Genomic DNA, 17890 nt, shown 5'->3' with positions numbered 1-17890 from the left:
AAAAAATCAAGTTATTGGTGGGCATTTGAAAGGCAGACAGGCAACTTTTCTCCAGAATCCGCTCTCTCTAGTTGGACCCTGGATTGTTACGGGCCAACCATCCATCCTTCAGTTCACCAGGGAGGACACTGGGACTCAGAGAGGTCCAAAGACACACAGTAAAAAGTAAAGTGAAAATGCACAGCCTAAAAATGTCCCAGTCCAATCAGTTGATCAACGGTATTTATTTATTTATGTTTGTTAAGTATGAATTATGTGACAGGCAGTGTACTAAGCTCTTGGGTAGATACAAGATAATCAGGTTGGACACAGTCCCCGTCTTACGCGGGACTCATAGTCTTAGTTCCCATTTTGCAGGTGAGATAACTGAGGGACAGAGAAGTTAGGTGCCTTGCAGAAGGTCACACAGCAGATAAGAGATGGAGCTGGGTTTAGAACTACCAGTTCCATGCTCTTTCCAGTATGCCGTGATGCTTCTCAATTTATTGAGCCCTTACTGTGTGCGGGGCACTGTACTGAGCACTTGGAGAGTACAATATAACATAGTTGGGAGATATGACCCCTGCCCTTCAGAAGATCATCATCATCATCATCAACATCATCAATCGTATTTATTGAGTGCTTACTATGTGCTGAGCACTGTACTAAGTGCTTGGGAAGTACAAATTGGCAACATATAGAGACAGTCCCTACCCAACAGTGGGCTCACAGTCTAAAAGATCATAATCTAGCTTTAGCCTGAGAACCCCACATGGGGCAGAAACTGTGTCCAACCTGATTATCTTGTATCTATCCCAGTGCTTAAAACAGTGCCTGACACAAAGTAAGCACTTAACAAATACCATCTAAAAAAGCTAGCAGATTGTACAGTCTATAGTTTCAGCCAATCACTCAACGGTATTTATTGAGTGCATACTGTGTGCAGAGCACTGTCCTAAGTCCTTGGGAGAGCACAATGCAGAATTGCAGACATGTTCCCTGCCCATAATGAGCTTACAGTCAGGAGGGAGAGGCCAAGACTAATATGAATAAGTAATTTACAATATCTAATTTAAAGATATATACCTAAGTGTTGTGTTGTATGCTCTGCTATGTGGTGTTGAAGGGAGCTACTGTAAGAAAAATACCAGCTGCTCTTCACAGGCTGCCCGTGCTTGGAATTGGAAGAGGAGGAAGAGGAGGAGGTCAGAGCATGGATAGGTGTTCTCTCACCTGCAGCCAAACCTGAGACTATCCCCACCCCCGTGCGCATCCCTGCAGCCTGTAATCATCATCATCATCATCATCATCAATCGTATTTATTGAGCGCTTACTATGTGCAGAGCACTGTACTAAGTGCTTGGGAAGTACAAATTGGCAACATATAGAGACAGTCCCTACCCAACAGTGGGCTCACAGTCTAAAAGGGGGAGACAGAGAACAAAACCAAACATACTAACAAAATAAAATAAATAGAATAGATATGTACAAGTAAAATAAATAAATAAGTGATGCTATCCCAATTTCACCTCAGAACCTTCAGCTCTAAATCCACCTCACTGGAGAGAGAAAGAAGACACCTTGGTCTTCTGTTTCTCACCAATGCATCCTCCTCACTGTCAATCTTCTATTTTTTTCTTTTAGTGGTATTTGTTTGGCACTTACTATGTGCCAGGCACTGTACTAAGCGCTAGGATAGATGTAAGCTAATCGGGTTGGACACAGCCCCTGCCCACACAGGGCTCACTGTCTTAATCCCCATTTTACAGATAAGGTAACTGAGGCCCAGGGAAGTGACTTGCCCATGGTCATACAGCAGAAAAGTGGCAAAGTCGCGGAATTAGAACCCAGATTGTATGCTTGTTGTGGATAGGGAATGTGTCTGTTTATTGTTCATCATCATCATCAATCGTATTTATTGAGCGCTTACTATGTGCAGAGCACTGTACTAAGCGCTTGGGAAGTACAAATTGGCAACATATAGAGACAGTCCCTACCCAACAGTTGTATTGAACTCTCCCAAGTGTTTAGTACAGTGCTCTGCACATGATAAATGCTCAATAAATATGATTCAATGAATGAATCCAGGTTCTTCTGACTCCCAGGCCCATGTCGTACATGCTTCTTTTAATAATAATAATAATAATGATGGCATTTATTAAGTGCTTACTATGTGCAAAGCACTGTTCTAAGTGCTGGGGAGGTTACAAAGTGATCAGGTTGTCCCACGGGGGGCTCACAGTCTTCATCCCCATTTTACAGATGAGGGAACTGAGGCCCAGAGAAGTTAAGTGACTTGCCCAAAGTCACACAGCTGACAATTGGCAGAGCTGGGATTTGAACCCATGACCTCTGACTCCAAAGCCCGGGCTCTTTCCACTGAGCCACGCTCCTTCTTTTCTCATCCTATTGCTCCCAGTGACCCCCCCGCCCCATTTCAGATTTGCCCTTTTTTCTTCCAGCCAAAAATTCCTGCCTCCTGCATCTGCACAGTGTTTTTTCTTTTTCCAAAGTGCTTTGATTCATTCATTCATTCAATCGTATTTATTGAGCACTTACTGTGTGCAGAGCACTGTACTAAGCTCTTTCACAACAGCTCTCACATTTTACCCTCCTACCATTACTGGGAGGGAGGAAGAGGCGGTTTATATTATCCCCATTTGACAGATGGGGAAACTAACATGACGTGGCCCAGATCCATCCAACAGGACTCCCAGTCCTATGCTCTCTCTACTAGATCTGCGTAACCTGGCTGCATTTATGCCTTTTCCTCTCATCTCGTGGCCTTCCTCAAACACCCTAGGGTCCTTGGCAATCATTCCAAGCCATTCCTCACTGGACAGGCTCTGAATCAGAGGAAGGAGATGCAGGGAGCCCCTCTAATGAAGTGGAAATAGGCTTTCCAAAATTTTCCAGTTGAGCATCTGGTGGGCTTCTAAAAGGAGAAAGCATTAAGGCTGAAATAAGCTTACTTGAATCTCTCGCTAGGATGCCCCAAAGCCAGCTTTAATCAAGTCATTTCAATGGACCTGAGCATGTTCCCTCACCTGTCAAATGGGGATGAAGACTGTGAGCCCCCCGTGGGACAACCTGATCTCATTGTAACCTCCCCAGCGCTTAGAACAGTGCTTTGCACATGTGTAAGTGCTTAATAAATGCCATTATTATTATTATTATTATTATTATTGTTATTATTATTATGTTCTATGTCCTGAGGATCCTCCTTCAGTTTGAGCTTTCAATCAATCGTATTTATTGAGTGCTTACTGTGTGCAGAGCACTGTACTAAGCGCTTGGGAAGTACAAGTTGGCAGCATATAGAGACAGTCCCTACCCAACAGTGGGCTCACAGTCTAGCTCACAGCTTTCCTCAAAGACAGATGGAGAGATAAACGTGTCTACCCCTGGGCCTTCAGACCAGCACTATGCACAGAATAATAATAATAATGATGGCATTTGTTAAGTGCTTACTATGTGCAAAGCACTGTTCTAAGCGCTGGGCGGGATACAAGGGGATCAGGTTGTCCCACGTGGGGGTCTTCATCCCCATTTTACAGATGAGGTAATTGAGGCTCAGAGAAGTTAAGTGACTTGCCCAAGGTCACACAGCAGATATGTGGTAGAGCTGGGATTCGAACCCATGACCTCTGACTCCAAAGCCCATGCTCTTTCCACTGAGCCAAGCTTCTTCAGAAGCTGCCTAGCCTAGTGTAAAGAGAACAGGCTTAGAGTTCAGAGGACTTGTTTTGGTTTTTTTCAGAGGAGAGGTATTTGTTAAGTGCTTCCAAGTACCAGGCACTGTACTAAGTGCTGGAGTTGATACAACCAAATAGTGTTCATTCATTCATTCATTCAGTCATTCAGTCATATTAATTGAGCGCTTACTGTGTGCAAAGCACTGTACTAAGTACTTGGGAAGTACAAATCAGCAACCTATAGAGACGGTCCCTACCCAAAAACGGGCTCACAGTCTAGAAGGGGAGGTTACAGTCTAGAAAGGGGAGACAGACAACAAAACAAGTTGGTTGGACACAGTCCATGTCCCACATGGGGCTCAGAGTCTTAATCCCCATTTTACAGATGAAGTAACTGAGGCACAGAGAAGAAAACTGACTTGCCTGAGGTCACACAACAGACAAGCAGTCGAGGTGGGTTTAGTACCCAGGTCTTTCTGTCTCCCAAGCCTATGCCCTATCCACTAGGACATACTGATTATTGCGGCCTAATCCCAGCTCCATAATAATAATAATAATAATAATAATAATAATAATAATAATAATAATAATAATGGCATTTGTTAAGTGCTTACTATGTGCAGAGCACTGTTCTAAGCACCGAGGGGGAATACAAGGTGATCAAGTTGTCCCATGTGGGGCTCACAGTCTTAATCCCCATTTTACTGAAGAGGTAACTGAGGCTCAGAGAAGTTAAGTGACTTGCCCAAGGTCACACAGCAGATGTGGCAGCGTCAGGATTCAAACCCATGACCTCTGACTCCGAAGCCCGTGCTCTTTCCACTGAGCCACGCTGCTTCTCTATAATGTACATATCCATTACCTGTAGCTATAATTAATTTTAATGTCTCTCTCCCCCTCTAGATTGTCAGCTCCTATAAGGTAGAGATCATATCTGCTTACTCTACTGTACTCTCCCACGTGCTTAATACAATCCTCTGCATAAAATAAGCACTTAATAAGTCTTCTGGGTGACACTAAACTTCTCTGTGCCTTAGTGTCCTCATCTGTAAAATGGGGATTCAATGCTACACCCTTTATTTAGACTGTGAGCCCCATGTGGGACAAGGACTGTGTCCAACCTGATTATCTTGTGTCCACCTCAGAGCTTAGTACAGTGCATGGCCCATAGTAAGTACTTAACAAACACAATAATTATTATTACCCCTTCAGCACTTCAATACTCACTTCAGTCTTAACCCCACAGCACTTATGTACATATCCATTACCTGTAGCTATAATTAATTTTAATGTCTCTCTACCCCTCTAGATGGTCAGCTTCTATAAGGTAGAGATCATATCTGCTTACTCTACTGTACTCTCCCAAGTGCTTAATACAATCCTCTGTGTAAAATAAGCACTTAATAAATCATCATCATCATCATCATCAATCGTATTTATTGAGCGCTTACTATGTGTAGAGCACTGTACTAAGTGCTTGGGTAGTACAAATTGGCAACATATAGAGACAGTCCCTACCCAACAGTGGGCTCACAGTCTAAAAGGGGGAGACAGAGAACAAAACCAAACATACTAACAAAATAAAATAAATAGAATAGATATGTACAAGTAAAATAAATAAATAAATAAATAGAGTAATAAATATGTACAAACATATATACAGGTGCTGTGAGGAAGGGAAGGAGGTAAGATGGGGGAGGGAGAGGGGGATGAGGGGAAGAGGAAGGAAGGGGCTCATCACTGATTAACTGGAGAACTGCTGCCATTCTTTCCATGTCTCTCCCAGGACTGATATGTGTTACTTTGGGCAAGTCACTTATCTTCTCTAGGCCTCAATTCCCTCATCTGTTAAAGGGGGATTAAGGCTGTGAACCCCACATGGGACATGGACTGTGCCCAACCCGATTAGCTTGTATCTACCCCAGCACTTAGTACAGTGCCTGGCACATAGTAGGTGATAAAAGGGCCCCAGGGTCTGCGCTGAGGTAAGAAAATCGGCAGCAGAAACTTCAGGCCTCTTGGGAAAGAAAACGATTCCCTCCTCACCCAAATGGTTTCCTCCTCAATTTAGCCATTCTCAGCCCCGCTCCGAGGCTGCCTGGCTGGCTAAGCCCCTGGGGATGGAGCGTTATTGCTCGTCTAAGAGAAAAGTTGCTGTTCCTTATTTTTAGCAGGAACATTTACTGAGTGCCAACAACAGGCTGAAGCGCCTGCAGATGGATCACAGCTCCGCCCACGATGCCCCAAGTCTTCATTTTTACACCTGACATAATCACTGTTGAGCACCGACTATGTGCCAAGTGCTGGGCAGCTGCAAGATAATCAAGTCAGGCACCGTCCCTATCCTACAAGGGGCTCACGGTCTAAGTCAGTCAGACACAGATCGATCAATCAATCAGTAGTATTTATTGATGCTTACTGTGTGCAGAGCACTGTACCAAACGCTCAGGAGCATAATAATAATAACAACAACAATAATAATAATAATGGTATTTGTTATGCGTTTACTATGTGCCGAGCACTGTTCTAAGTGCTGGAATATTAGTATAACAGAGCTGATGGACATGATCCCTGCCCTCAAATAGTTTACAACCTAAGGGGTTAAGAGTCTCACCTGCAGACTCCCCCTGTCTGCTCCAGGATTTCTCAGCCCCATTCCAGCTATTGAATCCCACCTTGAAGCTCCTTTTTTCCCCATTCCTGATGCCAAGCCGGCCAAGAGCCGACGAGCAGTACTCTGGTACTTTGTTAAAGAAGCAGTGTGGCCTAATTGAAAGAGCAAGAGCTTGAGAGTCAGAGGACCTGGGTTCTAATCCTGGCTCTGCCACTTGTCTGCTGTGTTACTTTGGGCTTATCTTATCTTCTCTATCACTTCACTTATCTTCACTTATCTTCTCTAGGCCTCACTTCCCTCATCTGTAAAAGGGGGATTAAGACTGTGAACCCCACATGGATTGTGTCCAACCCGATTAGCTTGTATTCATTCATTCAATTGTATTTATTGAGCGCTTACTGTGTGCAGGACACTGTACTAAGCGCTTGGGAAGTACATGTTGACAACATATAGAGACGGTCCCTACCCAACAGCAGGCTCACAGTCTAGAAGGGGGAGACAGAGAACAAAACAAAACATATTAACAAAATAAAATAAATAGAATAAATGTGTACAAATAAGAGTAATAAATACGTGCAAACATATATACATATATACAGGTGCTGTGGGGAGGGGGAGGAGGGGGAGAGGAAGGAGGGGGCTCAGTGTGGGAAGGCCTCCTGGAGGAGGTGAGCTCTCATTAGGGCTTTGAAGGGAAGAAGAGAGCTAGCTTAGCTTGTATCTACCCCAGCACTTAGTACAGTGCCTGGCACATAGTAGGTGCTTAACAAATATCATTAAAAAAATTAAAGGAGTCATGAGGCTCCCTTCCAGGGGTCTAGCACACCTATCAGTAAAAGGAGATCAGGATAAAAGTAGGCCCAGATTTTTGTTTTTATGGTATTTGTGCCCATGCCAGTGCCACTGTGCTAAGCGTTGGGGTAGATACAAACTAATCAGGTGAGGCATAGTCCAAGTCCCATGTGGGGCTCATAATCCCCATTTTACAATGAGGGAACTGAGACACGAAGTGAAGTGACTTGCCCAAGGTCGCACAGCAGACAAGAGACTGAACCAGGACTAGAACCCAGGTCCTTCTGATTCCCAGGCCTGTCCTCTATCCAATAGGGCCACGCTGTTTCTCCCTAACTCTAAAGCCTATGAATTTCCTAACTCAGCAAAATCATTGGCTCTGCTCTCATTTTCCCTGCCAAGGAATCCCTTTATTCATTATCTCATTTACCGAGTATTTAGCAAGTACTAAGCCCTGGGGTAGATACAAGACTATCAGATTGGATAGAGTTCCTGTCCCCCAGGAGGCTCACAATCTATCTTATCTCCACTTTATAGTTGAGGAAACAGGCTCAGGCAAGTTAAGTGACTTGCCCAGGGTCATAAGGAGCTAGTGGTGATACTGGAACTAGAGCTCAGGTCTTCCAACTACTACTAATAATAATGTTGGTATTTGTTAAGCGCTTACTATGTGCCAAGCACTGTTCTAAGCGCTGGGGTAGATACAAGGTAATCAGGTCGTCCTGATTACCTTGTATCTACCCCTGGCACATAGTAAGCGCTTAACGAATACCATAAAAAAAAAAAGGGAGGGAACTCAGTCGAGCATTGAAAAGAGCATGCAATTGTGCTGAGGCAAATTAATCATACAAGAATTAATACGAGAAGCAGTATGGCTTAGCAGAAAGAGCAGGGGCTTGGGAGTCAGAGGTCATGGGTTCTAATCCCAGCTCTGCCACTTATCAGCTGTGTGACCTTGGGCAAGTCACTTCACTTCTTCTGTGCCTCAATTACCTCATCTGTAAAATGGGGATTAAGACTGCGAGCCCCACGTAGGACAACCTCATTACCTTGCATCAACCCCAGTGCTTAGAACAGTACTTGGCACATAGTAAGTGCTAAACAAATACCATTATTATTATTATTATTATTATTAATCAAGCTGGAGCTTGGCTGATCTGCCAGGAGATTTCTAAGCAACGCTGGGCTCTCTCTCTCTCTATCTCTCCCTGTGAGAAGGAACAGAAGTAGAGGCCTGCTTCTACTGGCATTCCCACTCCTAGAGCTTCCCTGTTGGTATGGAAACTCAAAGGGAGCAAATCCAGCTTTTGTCCTTCCCCAATCTTGGCCATCCGAGATCGGAGCACCCTTCTAACTCCCCCGCCGCAGAAACGGAGGAACAAAACCCTGAATGCTCTGAATAGGCCATCAGAAGGAGGTGCTCATCCTAGCTTTTCTTCTAACTCTGCTTTTCACTCCAACAGCCGACCACCAAGAAGGGCTCTTGGAAATCAGGTGAAACCGGTTGTCAAGGAAATCCCAAGCGAGCTGGAAAGATTCAGCCCAGAGCTGGGAATTGCAGCCCCGTGGGAGGAGAGAAAATCAGTTGTCGGGGTCCTTTGTTCACTAGAATCCTCACTGCCTTATTTGTGAAGCAAGTCTGAGCTAAGGCCCCACATTTGTCTCAGTCTCAGTTGCCTCATCTGTAAAACGGGAATTAAATACCCATTATCCCGCCTACTTGGACTGTAAGCCCTATATAGGAGCGGGTCTGTGTCTAACGATAAATTCATATCTGCCCCAGCACTTAGAACAATGTATTGCACATAGGAAATGCTTCAAAAAATCATTGAAAAAAGGAGCTTACGGTCCACAGGGGAAGACAGGCAAACAGAAGATGCACAATAAGTGTTACGATGGTACGATGGGAGGGTTGAGGAACTGTGGACATTCCTCTGGCCTATAAGGTCATTATGGGCAAGGAATGTGCCTACTATTCTGTTGCACTGTACTCTCCCAAGTGTTTAGAACAGTGCTCTGCCCATAGTAAGCACTCAATAAATACTATTGATTGATTGATTGACCAAAGCTTTACCTGGACTTTGGAAATCAACTTAAAGTTTGAGTTCTTTTCCTGCCCAGTACTAGAGTTGGCAGCCACTAAATGAGCATTCAGGAAATGGGCATGAAAAGCTCAAAGCAAGAACTGAGAAAAAACAGTTTCATTTAAACATCTCCGTAGAAACGTCTGCGAAACCTAAGGCAGAAGAATTTGTTCCTGTTCTTTCACTCTTTTCGTTTCGCAAGAGCTGTTGTCAGACATCCAGGCCCTCGATATTTTTCCAGCAAGATTACAACCCACCCGCTGAACCGACTGACACCCAAAAGAACACTTCCGAACTTCTGTGGGTGTAAATGATGGAAAAGCATCCCTCCAGTCCCAGAGACCTCGGGATGATGTGAGGAGGAATCGATTACACGGCTAGTGGTTTGCACAGTGCTCCTCACACTCTCTCTTCCCTGCCGGTCATAGCCATTCTGGGGCAGACGGTGCAACAATCCAGTAGGAGGGCAGGAGTGCCATACATTGCAGATTACATGCCAGAGTCTGATGAACAGAACCCATTTATGGCCCAAGTGACCATCGGCAGTTGCCAGAATAGTCGCTTTGGTAGCTGCGGTGTTCTTTGCCACTATTTTTTTTATTTTATGGTTTTTATTAAGTACTTACTAAGTGTCAGGCACTGCTCTATGTGCTGACATAGATACAAGGTAATCAGGTTGGATACAGTCTGTGTCCCACATGATGATAATGATGATGATGGTATTTGTTAAGCATTTACTACGTGCCAATCACTGTTCTAAGCTCTGGGGTAGATACAAAGTCATCAGGTTGTCCCTTGTGGGGCTCACAGTCTTATTCTGCACCTTCCAGATGAAGTAACTGAGGCCCAGGGAAGTGAAGTGAATTGCCCAAGGTCACACAGCAGACAAGTGTGGGAGCCGGAATTAGAACCCAGGTCTTTCTGATTCCCAGGCCTGTGCTCTAACCATTAGGCCATGATGTTTCTCAATACCACCTAATGTAATCAATATAATATAATCAATATAGAATATAATCAATGCCACCTAGTATAATATTAATAATTGTGGTATGCTTTAAATACTTACTCTATGCCAGGCATTGTCCTAAGCGTTGGGATAGATACAATACAATCAGATCAGATACAGTCCCTGTCCTACATGAGGCTCTCAGCCTTACGTGGAGGGAGAACAGCTATTTAATCCCCATTTTATGGAGGAGGAAATGGAGGCACAGAGAAGTCAAGTGACTTGCCCGTGGTCACCCAGTAGGTAAGTGGCAGAGTCAGAATCAGAACCCAGGTCCTCTAACTTCCCAGTCCCAGATCTTTCCACTAGCCCACATTGCTTCTTTCTTCATCTCTCTCATTCCTGAGCCCAGTCACTGAGGGGTGGAGGAAGGAGGAGATATGCTGAGGCTGACCTCTAATATAGCCTTAGGATTAGCTGGGTGGTAATAATCATAATAATAGTATTTGTTATGTGCTTACTATAATAATAATAATAATGATGGTATTTATTAAGCACTTACTATGTGCAAAGCACTGTTCTAAGCACTGGGGAGGTTTCAAGGTGATCAGGTTGTCCCACAGGGGGTTCGCAGTCTTAATACCCATTTTACAGATGAGGTAACTGAGGCACAGAGAAGTTAAGTGACTTGCCCAAAGTCACACAGCTGACAATTGGCGGAGCCGGGATTTGAACCCATGACCTCTGACTCCAAATCCCAGGCTCTTTCCACTGTGCCACACTGCTTCTCTAGGCACTATACTAAACATTTGTTAAGTGCTTACTATGCGCCAGGCACTATACTAAACATTAGGCTGGATACAGGCCAATCGAACAAGGCACAGTCCCTGTCCCATGTGGGGCTCACGGTCTCAATCCCCATTTTACAGATGAGGGAACGGGGTACACTGTGTTTGGTACATATCTACCAACTCTGTTATGTTATAGTGCTCAATACAGTGCTAGGCACACAGTAAGTGCTCAATAAATACAATTGATTGCTCGATTGATTTTGGTGCAGGTTCTGTTAATCTGAAAGAAGCAGAGTCTGTTGTATTCATTCATTCATTCAATCATATTTATTGAGCGCTTACATGTGCAGAGCACTGTACTAAGCGCTTGAGAAGTACAGGTTGGCAACATATAGTATTGTGTAGTATTGTGGGACAAGGGAAAGGGATAGTAGTACAAAGCTGCATATCCTATCCTGGGCCTTCCTGGGTTAACTGTACTACTTGGCACTTGTAGGAGTAATGGTAATTGTATTTATTAAGTGCTTACTGTGGCAAAACATTGTGTAAGCACTGGAAAAAAATAGAAGTTTGAGAATTAGATTTGGTCCCTAGCCCCTACAGGATTTGTAATATAAGAAAAAGGTGGTCAGGGAAATCTAATGACAGAGACATATGGAAAGAGAAAACAACAAAAATACAAAAGCAATCTAAATAACAGTAGATTTTGAAATGATCAATAGGGCACTGTGGCTCGAGAAGCAGAGTTTCAGCCTCCTCCCAGCTCAGAGTCTCACAGTCACAATATTTGCAACCACCTGTCTGCCGGGTGACCTTGGGCAAGTCACTTCCCTTCTCTGAGCCTCAGTTACCTCACCTGGCAAATGGGGATTAAGACCGTGAGCCCCATGTGGGACACAGACTGCACCTGACCCGATTACCTACCGCAGTGCTTAGAACAGTAACTGGTACATAGTAAGTGCTTAACAAATACCATTAAAAAAAAAGCCCATAGTCACAACCTTGGCCACAGCCTAACTGACATTTGAAAACATTAGAGAAGCAGCGTGGCTCAGTGAAAAGAGGCCGGGCTTTGGAGTCAGAGTTCATGGGTTCAAATCCTGGCTCTGCCAATTGTCAGCTGTGTGACTTTGGGCAAGTCACTTAACTTCTCTGTGCCTCAGTTTCCTCATCTGTAAAATGGGGATGAAAACTGTGAGCCCCACGTGGGACAACCTGATCACCCTGTATCCCCCCAGCGCTTAGAACAGTGCTTTGCATATAGTAAGCGCTTAACAAATACCATCATCATTATTTCCTCCCTTCAAGGCCCTACTGAGAGCTCACCTCCTCCAGGAGGCCTTCCCAAACTGAGCCCTCTCCTTCCTCTCCCCCTCCTCCCCCCTCCACCCCCCTGTCTTACCTCCTTCCCTTCCCCACAGCACCTGTATATATGTATATATGTTTGTATGTATTTATTACTCTATTTATTTATTTTACTTGTACATATCTATTCTATTTATTTTATTTTTTAAATATGTTTTGTTTTGTTCTCTGTCTCCCCTTTCTAGAGTGTGAGCCCACTGTTGGGTAGGGACCATCTCTATATGTTGCCAACTTGTATTTCCCAAGTGCTTAATACAGCGCTCTGCACACAGTAAGCGCTCAATAAATACGATTGATTGATTGATTGATTGATTAAGAAGAGCTTGTGCTGCTGCTGCTGTTTCTCCCCACAGAGGTGGGCTTCCCTGCTTTATAAAAAAACCAACTAGGAACAGCAGTCCCCCCATCTAGAACGTATCAGTATTTCCATTAGCTGCTTGTGGGAGTTGGATTCAGTGGATGCATTAATCTTAGGAAGCGAGGAAGTCTGTCCATTTCACCCAAACCTCCAGATGAGGCACTGAACTCTTGGAAAAATACCCAAGAGGAACAGCGAGAGCGAAAGAGCAAGTCTGGAGTGCTAGAGGATGATCCAGCTGGAGCTCAGCTAATTCCTGTCAGGACCAATGTTCTCCAACCCCAATAGATGATTAATAACTAACGTTAATTGGGCCAGTGCCCTGGCTGGGGAAAGTGCTGATTCAAGGCAATGCCAAACCCATCTATTTTATCCTCGTTTGGCACAGAGAGAGTGAGCGAGACCGAGAGAGGGAGAGGGACAGAGAGAAAAACAGAGAAAGACAGGGAGAGAGGAGAAGATAAAGCCAATCAGGAAATCAATCCCTAGCCTCAAAGAGCTTAGGTTCTAGCAGATGAGACAGTAAATTGTTTACAAAGAGGAGGAAGAGGGAAACTAGGATATGCATATAATAATAACGATGGCATTTGTTAAGCACTTACTATGTGTGAAGCACTGTTCTAAGCGCTGATAGTAACATTTATTAAGCGCTTACTATGTGCAAAGTACTGTCCTAACCACTGGGGAGGTTACAAGGTGATCAGGTTGTCCCACGGGGGCTCACAGTCTTAAACCCCATTTTACAGATGAGGTAACTGAGGCCCAGAGAAGTTAAGTGACTTGCCCAAAGTCACACAGCTGACAATTGGTGGAGCCGGGATTCGAGCCCATGACCTCTGACTCCAAAGCCCGTGCTCTTTCCACCGAGCCACGCTGATTGAGTTAGTACTTAAGAAATAAGGGAGGGAAGGTTTATATATATGGCTGTGACACAGCTCCACCATTTACCTGCTTGTGTGACCTTGGGCAAATCACTTAACCTCTCTTTGTCACAGTGTTTTTCACCTATAAAATGGTGGTTCAATACCTGTCCTCCCTCCTACTTAAAGAATGAGCCGCACTTGGAAGAAGGACCGCTGTCCAACATGATTATCTACTTATCTATTCCAGTGCTTAGAACAGTGTTTGACACATAATGAGCACTTAACAAATATCACAATAATAATAATGTTTTTAGGGATACCATATTTTTATTTTCAGAGAGAAGCCTACACCTGAAATTTCAAAATGAAGTTTCTTCCCTAGAACAAAACAGAGCTAGAGGCTTCTGGGACTACGGATTTAAGTTCATCCACTCGTTTTTGATGGCTGAGCCACAACCAATTTGGAAAAGTGATCCTGGGTCCTTGGCCTGGCAGTGGGACAAAGGGAATCCTTTTAATAATAATGACATTTGTTAAGCACTTACTGTGTGCCAAGCACCATACTAGCAGGGGATACAAGCAAATCAGGTTGGACGCAGTCCCTGTCCCACATGGGGCTCACACTCTCAATCCTGGATAGAGCACGTATCTAGATGATGGTAACTGAGGCACAGAGAATGAAGTGACTTGCCCAAGATCACAGAGCAGACAAGTGGGGGAGCCGGGATTAGAACCCATGATCTTCTGAATCCCAGAACCGTGCCCTATCCACTAAGGCATATTGCTTCTGATCCTTTAAAAGAAAGCACCCAAGCTTTGACATAGCTGCTCCCTGCTATTATTGAAACTTTATTATAGGGAGGAAGGAAGGCAAAGGGTGGAAGGGCAAGGAAGCTGGACAAGGCCAAGGATAGGATCATTTTTAAAAGGGAAAAGGTATGAAGATCATTCAGAGCCGGGGGGTTTATCTGCAGATAAGGGATCCCATAAAAAAGGAGCTTAAACTGAACTGATAGAATGGTTTCACTTCCTCCAGGGGCGTCTGGCGGCTTGAAAAACCCGGTTCACTCTGGTCACTAACAAGTTCACAGCAGTTTCTTAAACTTCCCAGTTCAAGGAGTAGCTAAAGTCAACAAATCAAGGCTTGAGGTCTCACAATGGGCTCTTTGTGTGTCTGCTCTTTGGTTCTCCCCAGGGTGACTGGATTTTGATTATTTCCTCTGGGGTTTCGCCATTTACAAGAAACGTCTGGAGAGGAGGAAGGTGTGGGGAGGCCAGATTCAAGATGGGGAGGATTGCTGAAGGTGGAGGGGTGTGTCTAGTCAGTTAGTCAGTTAAACGTATTTATTGAGTGTTTACTGTGTGCAGAACACTGAATTAATCGCTTGGAAAAGTACAATATAGCAATATAGCACATTCTCTGCTCAGAACGAATTTACAGTCTAGGCCTGAAGGCATTCTGGGAAAGGTAGATTGGGTTTCTAGCCTTCCAGTGTACAGAATCGCTGGAGGCAAGGATTCACGAATGGAGCTGGCATCCTTAGGCCAGCATTGCCAGGGTTGCTGTGGGTCAATGACATCAAGCGCAACATTTTGCAGGGATCCGGCGCACCTGGACTCACCAGCAACACTGCCCCCAGAGCCTCACGTGTCACTCCTGAGCCCCTCAGAACCCGGGAGTCTCTTCCGAGCCCTGGGAACCTTATGCCTGGACCCGAAAATCAAAATGACCGACGTAAAGGAGTGAGGTGTCAGACCATCCTTGACAAGGGATGGACCAGCTGTAAACCAGGCTGTTCTGCATAAAACTAGAGGAATTTTCCAGCCTAGTGTACAGCAAGCACTTCTCCAGATCTCCCGCCCTCCCCCGATGGCTGTCTCTTTCACGCCGGGGGACTGTGGTGAAATGAGACCCAGAATTGACACTGTGAGTCTCACTGCTGATGCGGCACCCTCTGAGCCCACCTCAGGGTTCACCCAGAAGAATCCGACATGCCGAATGACCCTCGGGGACCCTTGCCAGTTGACTGAGTCTCCTGCCTGTCCTCAGGGTTGGGACTGGGGGCCACCTGGACGGAGGGGAACGAGCCCAGCTGGAGGCCAGCGTCTGAGGCGACAACCAGTAATTGTCCACAAAGCACAATTAAGAATGGACTGAGTGGGTACCTAGTGCTCCAGGACTGTTTCTTATGGCTAATACAAGAGGAGAGTGTCTGATTGCCCTTTCAGCTAAAACTTTGGTGAATGGGTATTCCCCTCCCGCCCCCCATCCTTTGGCTCACAGGAAATTTTTGAAAAATCACCCAAGTCCTCAGATTTCTGCTAAAGGCCCAGGCATTCAAAAGTAGAAGCCAAAAGATAGAAGGCAAGAAAGCCCAAGCCGCCTCTCTCAAGCAAGGCAACGGCTGGCACTAATGATAAATCAGATATCATTTTAGAAACAGACCCCGCAGCGCCGGGGAGTTCCTCTTTGAACCCGATGGGTTGGATTCAGAGATAAGCTACTACAGGGACAGCAACTATAGTAACCCAAACATAGATAAGCAGATCAAAAGTCCCTACAGTTTTCTAAGGGCAGGAAGAGGGTGTCAGGCAGTTCACAGGGTTATCCTATTAAGTTGTGATTGACACAGCGGTGATTGGTGGAATCTCAAATTTGGATTTATCCTTCTCTGAATTCTCCCGATGAGAGACTCAGAAGTGGAGCGAGGACTGGCTTCAGATGGGAAGTGATGGTAGCAATTGCCTAAAAGCAAACAGTGGGGTGGGACGAAGGGTGCTGCAGGAGATAGGAATGATAATTGCTAATTATTATCATTCACTATTAATATTAGTATTAGTGGTAGTAGTAGTAATAGTAATAAGAAGAAATGCTTTGTATGTGCTCAGCACTGTGCTAAGTAAACTGACTGGACACAGTCTCTGTCCCACATGGACTATGAGGAAGAAAGAGAGAAGGTATTTAATTCTCATTTTGCAGATGGGGAAACTGAGGCCCAGATAGGTTAAAGTAGTTTATCCATGGTCACACAGCAGGCCAGTGTCTGAGCTGAAATTAAACCCAGGTCTCCTGTCTCCCAGTCCTGAGCTTACAGTCTGGAGATGAGCTTTTCCTGCATGGGCATCTTTCCCAATGAGCTCACTTTCCTGAAATCATGGGAACCCAGGTGGGGTCACTCCCGGAAGGGTCCCAACCATTTCACTCAGTTTTCCCTTGTTTTCTGAAAAATGGGATCTCAGCCTAAAACACGGTCACCGACCGTCAGCTCGACGCTCTTCCTGCCAAGGTCATTCTTTCATTCAGTCATATTTATTAAGTGCTTACTGTGTGCAGAGCACTGTACTAAGCTCTTGGGAGAGTACACCATAACAAGACACAGCCATTCCCTGCCCACATCGAGCTTAGAGTCTAGAGGTCAGGATGAAGAGTCCCTCTCTCCTTGCCTAACTGTGGCCGCTCAGATTCTCCGGCTGCTGGGGAATCATGTAGTTCCAGGCTTCCCCATTATCACCCAGATCCCATCTAGGCATAATAATCAGTCAGTGAGGAGTTTGGGCCCGATTCCGGCGAGGTCCCTTCAGGCAATTTGGACACGCATGCCGGTTCAGTTCATCCTCCTTGCCAAGATCATGTCCGGGACATTGGCTAATTAATTGTAAAAGTTCTTTCAAAACAAATGCAAACCTGGCAGCTACCTCTACTCAGAAAAAAAAAATCAGCATCACCGATCGCAGCAAGGCAAAATAATGTTTTTAAAATACGGTTTTAGCTTTTCTCTTTGCAGTCCTACTCTTTCCTTAAAACTCTAGGGTCCGGGATCGTTTATCCCAGGGAAGAGACAGGACCGTTAGAATCAGGAGAGCAGAGTTCTAATTCCAATTCGGTCACCCATTTCCTTCGACACGGGGAACCAGTCACATGATGACACATCAAACCACCTGCAGTTTCCTACTTTGCAGTACATGCCTACTGGTCATGGACTGTAAGATAATAATAATGACAACAATAATAATAACATTTGTTTAGTGCTTGCGATATGCCAAACACTATATAATCAGTGGGATAAATGCAATACAATCAGAACAATTTCCCCATATTCCATGGGGCTCACAGTCAAACAGGTAGGAAGACCAGATTTTTAAGCCCCATTTTACAGATGAGGAAACTGAGGCACAGAGAAGTTAAGTGACTTTTCCCAGGGACACTCAGCAGGCAGGAGGAGGAGCCAGTATTAGAACCCGGGTCCCCTGATTGACTCTCTGACCTGTGCTTTTTCACAGTAGAAATAGTGATACACTTCTCATTGACCTAGAAATACCTAATGCAATGCTCTGTCCTCAGCAGACATCCAATCAATAGTCAATCAATCAAGCACCAGCATTTATTGATCACTTTCTGTGTG

General features: G+C 44.9%; 1 protein-coding gene across 3 annotated transcripts in view; it reads right to left on the bottom strand.

Annotated features, from left to right (window-relative positions):
- SLC4A4 (solute carrier family 4 member 4) overlaps positions 1 to 17890 on the bottom strand; it is a 355442-nt gene that overhangs the window by 115193 nt on the left and 222359 nt on the right. The window lies entirely within an intron of this gene.

Source organism: Tachyglossus aculeatus, chromosome 17 (assembly GCF_015852505.1).
Source record: "Tachyglossus aculeatus isolate mTacAcu1 chromosome 17, mTacAcu1.pri, whole genome shotgun sequence".
Lineage (NCBI taxonomy): Eukaryota > Metazoa > Chordata > Mammalia > Monotremata > Tachyglossidae > Tachyglossus > Tachyglossus aculeatus.
Note: the sequence above shows the minus strand (reverse complement) of the source record. Positions and strands in the feature narration are given on the sequence as shown.